Genomic DNA, 6,056 nt, shown 5'->3' with positions numbered 1-6,056 from the left:
GAGAAGGAAGGAACGTGAGGAAAACAGGAGGCAGGACGCGGGCGCGGCCGCCGCGCCGTCAGCGCGTTTAGGAAGTTTGGGGAGGGAAACAGGGTCCGGACGGTGTTATCACGACCTGCAGTTTCCACGGAGGAGAACGTTCCGTTCACTCGCTCAGAGAAACAGGAAACGACACGACCCGGGCTCACGGTCCCGCCATGACATGCTGAGGATGCAGGCGACGGGGTGATCATTACGGGGAGTGATCGGGTAACGCGGTAGGGACAGGGAGGCGGTGGGCTGCGCTTGGGGACCGGAGAGGAGCGGCCGACGGAGTGGCACGAAGCCAGGCGGAGGGGCCCGAGGGACAGGCGGACGAAGCCGCTCATTGCCACAGACCCCGGGCTCCCCGGCTGCCGACCTGACTCCACCGTGGGCCTGAGCCGGGCAATCACATGTGCCCCAGCCGAGTCCTGCCCACCTTCCTCTCCTTGGGACCCACGTGAGAAACAGTCGTGGGTCAGCTGAATTCATCATGAGAGAAAACGTCATTTGTAACTAGATTCTTGATGTAAACTTCTAAATCTCAAAGCATTTTTTTATTCTAGAAGAAGAAGAAGGACGTTTGAGAAAATGCTTTCAGAGCAGGGCTTGATTCCACTGTGTAACGATTTCATCCTATTTCACAATATTTTAGCAAGACGTGGTACATGCTTTTTAGAACCTAATTTCTAAAGACTTGTGTCGTCCCACTTCAGAGCTAACTACGCACACAGTATTAACGTTATACATTTGTTTTTCTTACGTCCGTGATGAGTATCTGCTTCTTTTCCTACTGGCCACGGCTGCACTAAGTGTCCACGCTGGCATTTTCAGGCTCAGGGACTGCCTCTGGCTCATGAGTTTTCACTCCATGGCCGTGGGCTGTTCTAGACATCTGGTCTCTAAGTGCCAGTGCCTTTGATTTGGGAACAAAACACATAGAAGTCACCCAGAAATATATCGCACGATTGTTAGCTTAAGATTTACTTTACGTGCAATTTCCCTATTTATACTCAAAAGATCCCATTTTCTGCTAAAAGTAGGGAATATTCATGGACTTCAGCCAAAGTTCCATGAGAGTAACTAAAGCAGAATTAGCATAAGTATGTAAAATTCTTCAACATATTAGTTACTTGACGTTCCAATACAATGCTGAGTGAAAGGCTAAAGTTATGTTTGCGTCTAGGATCTCACTAACCGTTCTCGCTGCATTGTCCTGTACTTATTCGTGACCTAAATGGAAAATTCATCCTAATATTAGAAGGACCCATGAGTTGGTAGAAAGTGCCTTCTAAAAGTGTGGGTACCATATCGAAGTCAAGCCGATTGTGCCTTTGTGACAAGGAATAGATCACTCACTCTGCACAAAATAGTCACTGAGTTAAAACTAACTGTAGATAGAAACTAACATAGGAATAATATATTTTTAGTCATACAACATTCAGTGAAAACGTCCAGTTCCATTAGTTAATAAACGAAAATGCTTTGTAAAGAGTTAATGTCGGAGTTGGACTTCCTCGAGTAGACTCCCTGTCATAATTGCTTTATTTAAATAGCTGTATAATTTCACATGCAGCTGTCATTTTTCAGTTTAGACTTAGATTATCTATTCCTCTGTTGAAAAAAAAACCTGGTTTTACCATACTAACTGGGCAGATTATCAATAATCTCGCGGACTACAGGAATTCTTTCTTAAACCACGTCCAATTTACCAGAGTGTGAATTATATAATTATTGAGTGACTTTTGGTTTCCATAGTTGGAAAACTAAAAGCATCCATAAAATCCTCCCACTCTGAAGCCCCAACTCAACAACCCAGATTCCTGAGTAACTGGGAACTTGTAACATTTTGCAAAAAAAAAAAGACAATGTGAGTATTTTAATTGCATGCATTTCTAAGGCACTTCTTACTAAAGGTCGTTGGAAAAATGTTTTTGCTGTCTGCCAAAAATGTCTCTTGCATTTTTTGCATGAAGTGTTTTTGAAAAAGCTAGCTCAAGATCTTACTGTCTCAGAAGTATGAAGGATAAGATCTTCAAGGCATATTTTAGACAACTTTCCTAATAGAATTCATATAATTCTCAAACTTTGTCATGTGAAAGTATTGTTGCGATTGTTTTTGAATATACCAATGACAAATAAGCATCCTGTGTGACTTTATATTTACAGCTTAACTGAATGACTGAGAACGAACAATGAACCGATTGTACCTGAGTCATCAGACAGGTCACCGAACTATCCCCTCAAGTTCTTCTGTCACCTTATTTTGGGTCCCCGTTTTCAAACCTTTTCTTCTCAGAGTGGGGCCATCCCCTTCGGCGGCACCAGGTGGTGGGGAGTGGCCTTGCCGTGGAAACAGCGGGTGGCCTCGCGCTCGGCTGAGGCTCCGCCAGGTGGACAGCAGGTGGACAGCAGGTGGACAGCAGGTGGACCACAGGTGGCGAAGGGATGAGCCACACGGTTCACACAAGCACTGCGAGCTGGGAGCACAGCCGCGTGGAAGGGGCTGGAGTACTCAGCACGTCAGGGCCTACACCGCGCGTGCTCCCGCGTTGCTCACATCTGGGACCGTGGCCAGCACGGTGTGTGTGCGAGTGTGGCGTGCGTGTGTGTGTGCATGTGCGTGTGCGTGTGCATGCGCTCACGATCAGCCCGGAGGTAACCATCATTACACAATCAGGACTTAACACCAGTGAAAGCTGGCACCGGCCTTCAAGTCAGGACCCCGTGACAGCAGGGGCTGGGTGGGATGCGGCGTGTGACTCTCGGGAGACACTAAGCTCACAGGGACAGTGCCAGGGAAGCGCTTACGACGTGGGCCGTGGGACAGCCAGCAGGCAATGTGGGCTCGGGGACACAGCACAACGTGGGCCATGGGACAACCCACAGGCAGTGTGGGCTGGGGGACACAGCACGACGTGGGCCGTGGGACAGCCAGCAGGCAGTGTGGGCTCGGGGACACAGCACGACGTGGGCCGTGGGACAGCCAGCAGGCAGTGTGGGCTCGGGGACACAGCACGACGTGGGCCGTGGGACAGCCAGCAGGCAGTGTGGGCTCGGGGACACAGCATGACATGGGCCGTGGAACAACCAGGAGGCAGTGTGGGCTGGGAGACACAGCACGATGTGGGCCGTGGGACAGCCAGCAGGCAGTGTGGGCCTCCAACGTGCACCCCGGGCTCCTGCCCGCACGTCCCTCAGGCACATGGCTCCTGTCAGGAGACAAACCCTGGCGCCTCGCACGCGGTCACCTAGGTGGCAGGCAGTCACCGGGCACTGAGTGTGCCCACGACAGCCCTGCGTGCTAGGTGCACGTGCTTCCCCCGGTTTGCCACAGGTGTGCACGGCAGAGCCACTTACCAGGCAGTCACCCAGGGGAGTGGTCCACGACATGGTCACACAGCACGTGGCCCTGTGCCGACGCCATGCGTGTTTCTCACCCCGTGACGCGGCCTCGGTGTCTGGGTCACCTCAGGAAAAGCGGAGCAGCGGTGGGCACGGAGTCCGGTGGCCGCAGTCCCTCGGGGTCTGCATGCCGATGCCCGTGGCCTGGTGGAGGCGGGCACTGGGCACGGCCACCAGGACCCCGGCCATTGCAATGTCGCCGCGACGGCCCCGCAGGACAGGGGTCAAGGGTCAGACCACGTGGGGCACTGCAGGCGGGAGGCCTCCGAGCGCCGTGTCCATCACAAGCCGGCATGGAGGTGCACGGGGGACTCCCTGAGGACACTCGAGCCGAGGCGATGAGCACGGGGACCTCACTGAGAGCTGCGGGTCCCGCGTCCGCGCGCCCGCCGGCCCTCGCTCCCCATCCCTGAGAACCCCAGCTCCGCCCGGCCATGCACCAGAGCAGAAGTGGACGGCCGCCCTGACTCTCGTTTGCGTGGGACGTGATCGTGCCCGGCCACAGAAATACCCGCAGAGACTCTTTTTAAAAAATAAATGAATAAAAACCTTCTTGAAAACTTTGCTTTATTAGGGAATCTAGCCCAAGTGTGGAAAATTGAAAAATCACTATTTACGACAACCGGCTAACAATAAGCTACTAGCAACAGACAACAACGAGCAGTCGACAGCTCCCCTGGCATTAATTCTCAGACAATCTTAAGACCCATGTTGATGACCTTGTAAGACTAGAAATAAAAAAGTCATCGTCGCAGGTGACACGGTTTTCACACGCGTACACACATATAGGGTCAGGAGACCTGTCTTAGACACGTTTGTAAAGGGTTACACAGTGCAATGAAACCCGAGGAAAAACGGTATATGCCAACAACAGCTATTTGTAAATTGTGTTTATTAAGTCTCCATCGCAGCGGGGACTAACGTACGCTCCATCATCCAGCAGGTGTGCCGTCAGCTTCATGCGATGCCGAAAGGGGCAGGCTCAGCTCGCTGCACGCCTGGGGCCCTGCACCCCGCATTCCCTGCCTCGGCCCCGTTGCCAGCGACACGGCGGCAAGATTGTGAAAAGGCACAGCACGGGCCGGCACGCAAAATGCCGTTTCAAGTATTCAGAGAGCAGCGTGTGCGCACGGCCGGGGGGCTGCCCGTGGCGGTCCCTCCGCGCAGCGGGGCTCCCGGTGGGCGGGCACGGGCCGCGTGTCATGGTGTACGCAGGGACGGACCGCATCCGGAACCGTCACCGCTCTCCCCATGTGAGTGAGTGTCATCAGGTAAATGTCGTGATCTCCTACCCTCAGCTGTCAGACCCAGGACGGCAGACGGTGAACATATAAACTCAGCAGCGCGTGCGGATGCTGAGGACACAGACCGTCCACAGGGAGGCGCTGCCCTGTGCTGTCTGGTGTGCGTCTCTGCTGCCCAGCGGGTGCTGTCAGAGTCCCCAGCAGGCCACAATGGCCAGAAACGGCTGTGAGGGACTGGGCAGAGGGGTGGGGTGGGGTGGAGGAGTGAGAGGGGAACAAATTCATTTCAAAAACGGTTTTGTCAATTTCTGTCACTTCTGCACGTCATGTAAAGTTTGGATGAAGACCTCACGCTGCTCAGAGCCGGTGCCAGGACGACAGAGAGCAAACAGGCTCCCCGGGGAAGAGTTAGATGCTGCGCCCCGTAACGCGGACTGCGTGACCCAGGCCACGAGAGGCGGGGACAGGACAGTGTCTCAAGGTTAAAACTTTGGAAAGGGAACACCTGAGCGTTCAAAAATTACATTACAGAAAAGCCATCAGACAGTTACAAACACATTCAACAACAGTCGTTTAAAGATGCCACATAAACAATAATCTTTAACTGTTAAAGAACTTGAACGAAAATCTGAACCTTGCTGCTTTCACACATTTAACATAATGTTATGTAAGAAAATGAAGTAGAAAAATTACAAAACGTTTCCAGAGGCCAATCATTGGTTGGTGGAGAAGGAAGTAACATGTGACGACTGATTCCCGCATTTACTTAATTGTAAGTTTTGCCCACAGTAAGGAAAGGGAAAAAGCGCCAGCGGCAAACGAACACAAAGCCGGGCGGGCGCGGGCGCCAGGTTAACATAATGTTATGTAAGAAAATGAAGTAGAAAAATTACAAAACGTTTCCAGAGGCCAATCATTGGTTGGTGGAGAAGGAAGTAACATGTGACGACTGATTCCCGCATTTACTTAATTGTAAGTTTTGCCCACAGTAAGGAAAAGGAAAAAGCGCCAGCGGCAAACGAACACAAAGCCGGGCGGGCGTGGGCACCACGCTCTCATGCCCCGGGGCGGGGGCGTCCCTCGTGGCTCCCGCATCCCGCATCCCGCATCCCGGGGAGAAGCGCCGGCCCTCAGCGCCTTCCCGCGTCGCTGAGCGTGCCGTGCCTTCGGCCAGGCCAAAGCCCCGTCAGGACACACGCGCACGGCACGCCCCGCGGGGGCGCCTCACTGGGACGCACGCGGACCAGGACTTAAAACTCAGGTCTGACGCGGTCACCGAATCGGTTTAAGTCATCGAGGCTCCCACGAGGCTCGGTGCCAGAACCCTCCGCCGCCGGCCGGCGAGTGACGCGCGTCTGTCTTTGCGTTCCGGGCTGTGCTTCGGGA

The 6,056-nt window shown here is 53.4% G+C and overlaps 1 protein-coding gene across 1 annotated transcript in view; it reads right to left on the bottom strand.

Moving 5' to 3' along the window:
- UGT8 (UDP glycosyltransferase 8) overlaps nucleotides 1-6,056 on the bottom strand; it is a 62,131-nt gene that overhangs the window by 32,679 nt on the left and 23,396 nt on the right. The gene's annotated exons all lie outside the window — the stretch shown is intronic.

This window comes from Pteropus alecto, unplaced genomic scaffold (assembly GCF_000325575.1).
Source record: "Pteropus alecto unplaced genomic scaffold, ASM32557v1 scaffold17, whole genome shotgun sequence".
Lineage (NCBI taxonomy): Eukaryota > Metazoa > Chordata > Mammalia > Chiroptera > Pteropodidae > Pteropus > Pteropus alecto.
This window is presented reverse-complemented; position numbering and strand designations above follow the sequence as displayed.